Raw genomic sequence first — 10,744 nt, forward strand, 5'->3', positions numbered from 1 at the left:
TTGGCAGCCCATGAGGAGGGCTTGCGCCTCGGCATTGCGCTTGTCGGTTCATGAGATCGCCAACATTCTTGGAAAGCTCGCAAGATTCCATCGACGCGAGGAACCAAGTTCGAGCTCGTTATAGCTCCAGGGGTGGGTTGTGATCTCGGGCGTGGCGCACGGTAGATGCCCACTTCCCATAGCCAGTTTCTCATCAATCTACTTTTTATGATGAGTCTTTCGATGCTAATCCAGGCTTTTTCCAAATCAACTTAGGAGGCATTCTCAATGTGAAATTCAAATGTAATGCTTATGACTCACCAGGTCACCTTAGCAATCAAGCAAAACATGCCGGCATTATCAAAACAGCTTTCCATGCTGATGAACGTAGTGCAGCTCAAGCAATTCAGTCAGAACTATCAAACGAGCTCTATGACAATACAAACCTCAAGTCCCTCCCTAATCTATGATAAGAATTGCTCCTTATAACTCCCGTTTTAACTCGCCTTATAGATCCCTAGAATCTTATGCTTTGATACCAAACAAAACGTGGCGCACCAAAGACCAATTGAAGCTTGAATCGCTCGAGAAATGGCGAAGCTCAGTCTAGAAGACAAGGCCTTAGACTAGGCATCGACCATCTTCAAATAGAAAGACCTCGTAATTCTATTTGAAAAGATACTTGAAATGTTTTAAGTTTGATCAAACTTGGTATTGGAATATTTTTTCAACTCTACTTGTAAACTTGTTTAAAAACAATGTAATGAGTCTTTAAACTCGAAAGAACACCTAATGAGATTAGAAAATTACGAAACTTGCTCCTTAATTTTAAAACTTTTACGATGTCTCAAGTTATTGTTTGAATCATCGAACTTTCAATCTATAAATCACCATTGTTCAATCTCGGCCGATTTGGGCTAATGCCCCCACATTTTTTTATCTGAATTTTTTTGAACAAAAACATTATTAGTTATAGAACATACAACCATAAATAGTAGCACAAATTACATCAAGTGTAAATTCTTTATGAGTTAGGGACCCCGTTAATACAATGTAAATGGCCAATCTAAAGCTAGTCACCTTGGGACAAGAGCGAAAGGTGTTGAGGCCATTTTCAACTTCAAAAAATTTCACTTATGGTCCCTAAATTACAGCTCTATGCACAATATGGAACTTGATCAATTTGTTCGATATGGTCATTGAACTTTTAATTCGTTCAATATTATTTCTAGACTTTCTAATAAAATTTCAATTCAGTCCATGTATTTTATGATATTGTTTTTGAACTCAAATTAATGGAAAGATTTATATTGGATATTTTCATATACTTTATGGACCAAAATTGAAATATGTACTAAATTTTTAATGTAATTAAATTCTAAAACTTATCAAATTTGTGCAATTAAATTTTAGTGTATTTGTCCTTTTTTTAATTTTTATTTTGGCTTGTGATGCTGTATTCAAGACTTACAAAAAAATTACTAATTCTCATACAAGATCAATTTGTTTGGCAAAAATTGAATAATTCAAAATCATTTTCTTATGAACAATTTCATGTCATCACCTACAAAAATATCTAAAATAAATTGTTGTCAATAGTGAAAATATTTTGAATCAACTAATTATTCTGATCAATATTACCAATAATTTATTTTTATAAAAATTCATATAATTTGTTTTGGTTTAATAAATATTTGTCAATATATCAATTGCTTGGCTTTCGAAAATGTTCAGCCCCTGGAAATAGAGAGAAGTCTAATCAAGAGTGGAAATTTTTTAGCCCTGGAACAGGTACGAAATGAGTGGCCTTCGTCAAACGATGGACGATCACCCAAATGGAATCGTGATTTTGTTCGGTTCGGGGTTGGCATTTTCAATGAAGTCCATGGTCACGTACTTCTATTTCCATTTAGGAACTTCCAAAGGACTGAGAGTGCCTCCGGGCATTTGGCATCCTGCTCGGACCTGTTGACATGAGCACGGGCTCAGGCTGTAGTAATCTTCATGTCATTCCACTAATAATGCTGGCCAGGGTTTTAACATAACTTGTTGCTCCAGGGGCGAATGCTGTTAGAGCGAGGATGAGCTACCGGCGGAATTTCACTTTGCAGGTCGTCGTTCTCGAAACGCATAATCTTCTGTGCAAGGGCCTCTTCCCCTTGTCAGTCTCTTCCTTAAACTTACATTGTAACATCATTATTCTCATGCGCGATAACATGTTCAATACGTAGGGTCGCTAAAACCGCGGATGAGTCCTGCCAATCGAACTTGAATCATGAGTCTCGTGCCTCTTCAGCATCTCCACTCCTTGATCATTACGCGAGCAAGGGAGGGTGAGGCCCCGCCAAATCTGGCGAGGTCAGCCTTGCCGGCTGCTGGCGGGGCGAGCCCCGCCAGATCCGGCGAGCTCGACCTCGCCAAGGCTAGGGCAGAGGTGGGGAGGCGGTCAACCGGGCGGGGAGAGGGAATCGGGGGAGGCAAAGCCGAGCTGAGGAGACGACCGGATGCCCGATCGAGGGCCTATCCGAGGGACATCGAAGCTCGCTACATCGCTCGGTTGCAAGTAGACACCACCAATGACGCCGAGGTTGGTGACGAATCTAATAGCTTCATGGCGGTCGGAATCAGGCCGAGGCTGTTCGTTCCGGTGGGGCAAATCGGGGATTCGGTGGAGGACTCGTCTTCTTTGTTGCGGCGCGTGAGGGCGTTCGGTCGTCTCCTCGGCTCGACTCCGCCTCCCCGATTCCCTCTCCCCGCCCGGTTGACCGCCTCCTCACTCCGCCACTTCTTCTCTTCCAGGTCTCTCTCTCCCCCCCGTCTCCGCCCGAGTCTTGGTGAGGGCCGAGCTCGCCGGATGGGAGAGGCCTCGCTCACCAATGGCCGGCGAGGCTGACCTCGTCAAATCTAGTGGGGCCTCGCCCTCGCCGAGTGGCCGGCAAGGTTGATTTCACCGGCCCTCACCTCGCCCGGCCAGAGGAGAGAGAAGGTGAAAAAAGAAAATATTTAAAAATATTTAAAAAAATATTTAAAATTCGATTTTTTTTAAATTGCCACATCAGCGTTGCCGGCGGTTGTCCCTGCCGGGCGTCACGTCAACATTGGCCGGCCAATTTTGGCGAATAAACTGAATTGACACAATTATAAAAAGGTTTATGACTAAATTGGCAAAAAAAAAAAAGTTTAAGATTGAATTGGCACAATTGCAATAGGTTTAGGACTTTTTGGTAATTCTCCCATAAATCATCATATTGTATATCTAATTTGCGTACTCCAAAACATCTCAAAAGAATTTGCGTTTAATAAAAGTCAAATTGTGAGAATGGAAAGTTTAAAGCGAAAGCAAATAGTAAAAAGCACTCAACAACGTACACAATTCCACTTACGTCTCCGAAAAGACTTTAATAAAGACATGTCATTTTCTACTAGGGTCAAGGCACCGAATTCCTTAAATTAGCTTACTTGCTCAAAACAACTTTAAACTCAATGAGACAATAGGCTTCCCCATTCTTCTTCTTCTTCTTCTTCTTCTTGCTTCTTCTTCTTCTTCTTCTTGTTCTTGTTCTTGTTCTTGTTCTTGTTCTTCTTGTTCTTCTTCTTCTTCTTTGTAGCTAGTTGCCAACCACCGCGTGGTCCGTGACCGGCTGGGCAAGGTTTGATGAGCTCGCCTTGGCCTCACCCATTCTTCTTTGTAGCTAGTTGCCAACCACCGCTGTGGTCCGTGATCGGCTGGGTTGCCAATTCCTTAAATTAGCTTACTTGCATGACCAGCTGGGTTGCCAACCACCGCTGTGGTCCGTGACCGAGCTGGGCAAGGTTTGATGAGCTCGCCTTGGCCTCGCCCATTCTTCTTTGTAGCTAGTTGCCACCACCGTTGTGGTCCGTGACCGGCTGGGTTGCCAATTCCTTAAATTAGCTTACTTGCTCAAAACAGCTTTAAACTCAATGAGACAATAGGCTTCCATTCTTCTTCTTCTTCTTCTTCTTCTTCTTCTTCTTCTTCTTCTTCTTGCTTCTTCTTCTTCTTGCTTCTTCTTCTTCTTCTTCTTCTTCTTCCTCCTTCTTCTTCTTCTTCTTCTTCTTCTTCTTCTTCTTCTTCTTCTTCTTCTTCTTCTCTTTCTTCTCTCTTCTTCTTCTTCTTCTTCTTCTTCTTCTTCTTCTTCTTCTTCTTCTTCTTCTTCTTCTTCTAATTCTAACCACTTTGTCTTCTTCTTCTTCTTCTAATTCTAACCACATTGTGGTCTATGACCCGGCTGGGTTGCCAACCACCGCTGTGGTCCGTGACCGGCTAGGCAAGGTTTGATGAGCTCGCCTTGGCCTCGCCCATTCTTCTTTGTAGCTAGTTGCCAACCACCGCTGTGGTCCGTGACCGCTGGGTTGCCAACCACCGCCGTGGTCCGTGACCGGTTGGGCAAGGTTTGATGAGCTCGCCTTGGCCTCGCCAAATTTGGGCGAGGCTAAGTCTCACCGGTGGCTAGGCCTTCTTCTTCTTCTTCTTCTTCTTCTTCTTCTTTGTAGCTAGTTGCCAACCACCGCTATGGTCCGTGACCGGCTGGGTTGCCAACCACCGGCGTGTCCGTGACCGGCTGGGCAAGGTTTGATGAGCTCGCCTTGGCCTCGCCAAATTTGGGCGAGGCTGAGTCTCACGAGGTGGCCAGGCGACGCTTGCCTTGACCACTCGCAAGGCTTGACCTCACTCATTGCCTAGGTAGCGTGAGGCCGAGCTTCAAGCCTATTGGCGAGGCCGAGTCTCACGTGGCTTGGCATTGCCGAGGGCTGCAACGGGCCAAAGGGAATAAGGGGAAGAGGAGAAAGAAAAGAGAAGAAAGAAAAAAAAAAACCGATTCTAGGAATTGTTCCGGGAATAAGAAACTACTTTTTTCTACTTTTGATATTGTTCCAAATTTATTACCGAGAAAAAAAATTTGTTATTGGGAACAAAAAATTTTACCAAATGGATTTCTTTTTTTTTTTTTTTTGTTCCAAGAAATAAAAGAACAAAAATAGTTATTCCCCGGAAGGTTACCAAACTAGGCCTAAACTAGCAAGACAGCGGTACGTTGCATAGGTCAACGAATCTTCACATCAATTTAGATTTCTGCAAAGAGTTTACATGGAGTTTCATGGAGTTTTACATAAATGGATCCAATCGTATCATGTAGATATGTCCCCGATTAAAAAGAAGATATGAATCACAAAATTGCATTATCTATCGAATCATAATGTAAGCACATGCGACGTTTCGAGCACGCAAAATAATTCGAGTCAATATGAACATGAAAGCATAAAGAAAAAATGCGAATCCTCTCTTTTTGATAGGTTTCGTCCATTTGTGAAAAATCTCCACTTTTGCCATATGTCGTGCGTGGTTGTTATTAAAATCTTCATGGTTAGATTTTGTGTGAGCTTGAGATTGAATGTATGAATCAATAGTCATAAGAGTTTGCTCACACCCCAATTTTGGTCTAACAATTTAAATTTTCATTCTCGTAAAATTACAAAAGTAAAGATGGCGAGATAATAAATATATAATAAATAAAAAAGGAAAAAAAGACCCCAGTCCATTTTCTTCTTTCCTTCGGCTCGTTTCAGGACGGAAAGAAGAAGGCCTGAGAAAGAAGTCAGACTCCGATCACCGCCGTTACTGGCCATTTTGTCAGAGCTTCACCGTGCTCCGTTCCTCGGTCGGAAATGAAGTGACCCAACTCCTGTTCGAGATTCCTTCACTAATGCCAACCTTCATTGATGTTGAACGTCCAAGTTTCGCTCATCGATCTTCATAGCTTCCCCTTGCTTCACTAATCAAGTAATCTATCTTCCCTGTAATGCCCTGTTTTTGAGGGAGTAACAGAACCGAGAGAAACATGTCCTAGATTAGGATCGAATTTGATTCAACTCGAATCCACGGCTATGCTTGCATACATCTTTGATTAACTTTGTTTGAACTCGATCTCTAATCTGAAGCCATTGTTGTTTTGTTTCCCCTTTTGTCGCGGACTGCACACAACATATTTGATGAGTGCCTTGGAAACACGAATGAAAACTAGCCTAATGATTTGGCCTGAACGTAAATAGGTGTTGACGTAGATTGATTATTATCACTTAATTTGTTAGTATTTAGACTTGATTTCAGCCATATTTCATCATTCGCTGAGGCCGAATCTAAACACCTTCTCTTCTTCTATGTTCTTGTGTGGTCCAGCGTCATTTTTTATGACTGATTTCAGCGAGGAATAATGGAGGTAAATCATACGAGTCTGGATGTCCGCTTCCATGTCCTCGTTGGTTTATTTATTTATTTATTTTTATGCCTGTATCTTCCTTGAATTCGTGAGGTCGTGACCCGTGGCGGCTGTGCACGGCAAAGAATATTGTTTTTGGCTTAAGCAGAAATAACTAGCGTGGTTCACTGTGGAAATGCTTCGTGAGTAATCCGTAATCCTTGAGCATCCTGGAAGGTGCTTGAAGAAGAAAACTACGAATGCCTTTTGATTACCCGATGTTACAAGAAAGCTTTTAATTAGGTTTAATGAATTTGGGTTTTAATTGCTTAGGGTGTGAATGATAATTATTCTATTTCTCTATTGTTATATTTCTCTGTTCCTGGAAAAAAAGTTTAGAATAGAAATCCGTTTTGGTAATCCAATTTCATTTTTATATCTCAGATAGAAATTTTTAGCACATAAATATATTTGAAACATAAATGGTAAGTACAAAATTTCTTCCTTTTTATTTCTAGAATAAAAGTAGAAATAAAACTCTTCTCATGACTCGCCCGCTGCCCATGGTTGTCGCTCTCGCCTGTTGCATGCCGTAACCCGCTTGCTAGGCGCTACCAAAAAATGTTAGGACTTATCAAACGAATTTTTGTTCCAGGAATGAAAATTTTGTGTTGTTATCAAATGCATATCTCTACTCAAAAACTCATCAAGGAAATAGAAATAGAAAAAAAATTATTTTTAGTTAGAAATTAGTTCTGAGAAAAGAATGGTTATCATTTGCGTCTTTTGTAAGCTTGCGCTCATTTCGTTTTTAAAGAGTTGAGAGTTTGGATTTAGTTTAGTTAGACTTGGGTGGAGTATGGCTATATTCAGAAATGGACTTAGTAAGACATAGTGAAAAGGGGGTTTAAATCAGTCTTCAAAAGATTGGGCTCAGGGCTAAACTTAGTTATAATAAATTCAAGAGTTTTGCATCTAAAAGAGGACTTTGTGTAATAAAGCCCAACGTGTGTCCATAGCCCAGACCTACGAAATCCACGGTGGCTCACATACTGACTGGGCTCAAGGGCTCGACCCGACCTGTGCCCCTTCTAATAAATAATAATGGATAAAATAATAAATAAAATCCAAAATAATTTAATAACATAACAAATTGAAAACTCGATTAGGAAAGTAAACCTTGATTAGATCGTTAGATTTTAGTATTATTATTAGTTTAGTTTCATTTAGATTGTACATACATGGTGCAGGGAAATTCATGATTCTCTCTAGTTTAGATTTAAATAGTTTAGTTTAATTAGAAATAAAACTCAAATTGAACTAAACTCATGGGGGTTGCTATCCTTAGGCTTAATAACAAGGTCATGTTATAATGTTTTCCTAACTCGTATCAAGATACTTTACTACAATTTACATTTTACTCAATCTGTCATTACCATGTTTGATGAGTTAATTGCATCTCTTTTATGATGCTTTTCAATGTCGTGCTTTGCTTGTTTTAGTTAAATGGTTAGGCTACTTTTTTTTAAATGATCATTATAAAAACAAAAACATTGCATGGACACTTAGCAGACGAAAATCTATTCATAATTTTGGTAAAAAGACTACTTAGACACCTTAACTATAAAATAATCAAATTTAAATACCGAAAGAGCACTACTTAGATAACTAGTGTAATCACATCTCGACCCTAAATTTTTAGTTGTGTAGGAAGTGATGTATACTACAATACCTCATGAGGTAAGGATTTGAGAGAATCAACGCCAATTGAGGATAATTGATCCCCATGTGACATTACCTTTAAACCCATCTTTTCCCTACTTGCATCACAGAAAGAGGGTCACAATAGAGTTGTTACGATCCTTATCTATGATTTCCATATATCATCATACCAACAAAATGGGTTCCAGGTAAACGCTAAGTTGATGTTGGTCGCTTTCGCAGCCCGAGCGAGAGGATTTTTGGGCATGAAGTGTGCTTTACAAAGCGAATGAATTTATGCTTGTAGAACTAAACTACGTATATTTTTCATCTTTAAAGTCGTCAACTACAAAGTTGTATAGAGCTGAACATTCGCATGATGTGTCTCGGGAAGCATTTGCGTTCTACAAATTAATAATTTGTATATTCAATCATAACTTGAAGAAAAATCCTACCTTACTTTTTTTGGGGGGGGGGGTCAGAAGATAAACTTTTCATTGCTAACGATTAGGTGGGTAACATAAAGTTCCAAGATCAAGACATAAAATTAAACATAATGAAGAGAGGGACTCTCTTCCAATTTAGCAGTAGAGAATCTTGTCTGGTGGGCCTTGGCAATCAGTCTGCAGTCTGATTTGCAATTCTCGGCTCATACTTTAAAGAAACTCCATGTAATTGGGCTATTAATAATCTGCAGTTTTCAATAATGGACCAGGTGGTCCAAGGTGCTCTTAGTTGGCCTGTCACACACTCCATCGCTTTTGAATTATTAGAGTTTATTTCCACGTGCAGGGGATGTTCAGAGTTCAGTTCATGCAAATGTACTTTCCTTTCTCCACTGGCTTTCCTTCAACCACAATAAGGCTTCTCAGACAGCTAGGGTTTCCGCAATCAACACTGAAGAAGCTCGGATTTGCTTGGCAAATCCGTCGACGATGGTTCCTCATTCATTTCTGCATATTCCGGCCACCGATCTCTCCATCGTCAAACTGCACCAAGAGATGTCAATGTTTAGCTTGAGGGTGTTCGACAGCAGCAGGCTCCATTGTGTCTGTCCCAGCATGGGTCTCGTCTCTCCTTTTGTCTCCTTGAGGTGCCATTTCGCATAAATATGGACCATGGAGGTGGCTTATTCGATGATGGATCTCACGTATGGCCTTCTCCCTAAAAAATCAGAGTATTCCTTGCCTTCCAGATCTGTCATAGGACCCCCAAATAGTGCTTTCGACTTTGGGTTCATATTTCAAGTGAGGTTCACAAACCCATTTGTCAATTCTAGTGATTGTTGTAAGGAGGTGTGCGCTTCCAACCTGGGGTCTAACTAGATTTCTTTTGTCCAATCGCATATCATAAAGAGCTGTTTCACTATCTCTAGAACTTGACCACATAGTGAGCAAGTTGATTCAGGTATCATATTTCTCCTATGTAGATTTTCTTTTGTTGGGAGTGCGTTGTTGCAAATACTCCATAGCAGGAGTCGAACTTTTGGAAAGATTTGTAATTTCAAGACGTTATGCTATAGAATTTTAGGGGCTTGGTAGGATGTTGATGGTTATTCCTCTATTTGGGTACTTTCCTGAGCATGTATCATATTGTAGCTACTCCTGACTTGATAGATCCCTGCATTGTTTTTTGTCCACACTAATTTATCGGGTCCGGGTTTAGACTGGGTGAGGTCATTTCGATTAACTGGCCCTCCCTTACTTGGATTGTTTTTCCATCCCCAACTTCCCATTCAATTTCTAGTTCTATAATGTCTCTTCCTACTAAGATACGTTGCCACCCCCAAGAAGGTCGGGGCCTTTTGGTGCATTCTAGAAATCTCCTTTGGGAAAGTAAATACCTTTGAAAATTTTGCTCCATAAAGCATCTAGTGTTTTGATTAGTCGTCAAGCTTGTTTCTCCAACATTGCTTTATTAAAATGTACCAAATCTCTGAACCCTAGGCCCCCACAATCCTTTCTTGTTTTTAGGTTTTCCCATCTTTTCCAACGTATGCCATTCTTTGTTGCGTTTTGTCTCCACCAGAATGAAGATACTCTCTTTTCAATTGCCCTACAAATAGATATAGAGATCTTGAAGATGGACATGACATATTGTGGCATTGCTTGAACAACTGTTTTGATTAAGATTTCTTTGCCCGCCTTTGAAATCAGTTTCTCTTTCCATTCTTTTAATTTTCTATCAACTTTTGTAAGAATCTAGACAAACATTTATTTTATGGTCTGACCCCAGTCTAAAAGTATTCCAAGATACTTCCCCGTTTTTTCTATAATTGGAACACGCAATTCAGCCACTAAATTTAACTTGAGTCCTTGAGGGCAGTTTATCCTAAAGAAAATACTTGATTTGTTGAGATTCATAGCTTGACCAAAGGCAAAACAATATTGGTTTAGGATGGATGTTATATTTTGGGCTTTTCTAATTGTTCCGTCTAGGAGGAAAATGATGTCGTCTGCAAATAAGAGTCGTGATAGCGTGGGACAACTTCTGTTAAGTTTGATACCCTTAATGGTTTCATCTTCTATCGCTTTAGTCATGAGAGAGGATAGACTTTTATCCACAATGATGAACGAATAGGGGGATAGAGGGTCCCCTTGCTTGACTCCCTAGGTTGGCTGGAAATGTTCACAAAGTTCTCCATTCACATTGACTCTAAAAGAACTAAGGATATACATTACTTTACTAGAGAGACTCATCTTCCACAGAAGCCCAATTTCAGCATATAATCACATAAGAAATCCCACTCAATCTTGTCATAAGCTTTTTGCATGTCAAGTTTTAGGACTGTTTGGAATTTCCTCTTCCTTTTCGCAATCCTTAGTTGATGCAACACCTCCTAGACA

Source organism: Eucalyptus grandis, chromosome 7 (assembly GCF_016545825.1).
Source record: "Eucalyptus grandis isolate ANBG69807.140 chromosome 7, ASM1654582v1, whole genome shotgun sequence".
NCBI classification, from domain to species: Eukaryota; Viridiplantae; Streptophyta; class Magnoliopsida; order Myrtales; family Myrtaceae; genus Eucalyptus; species Eucalyptus grandis.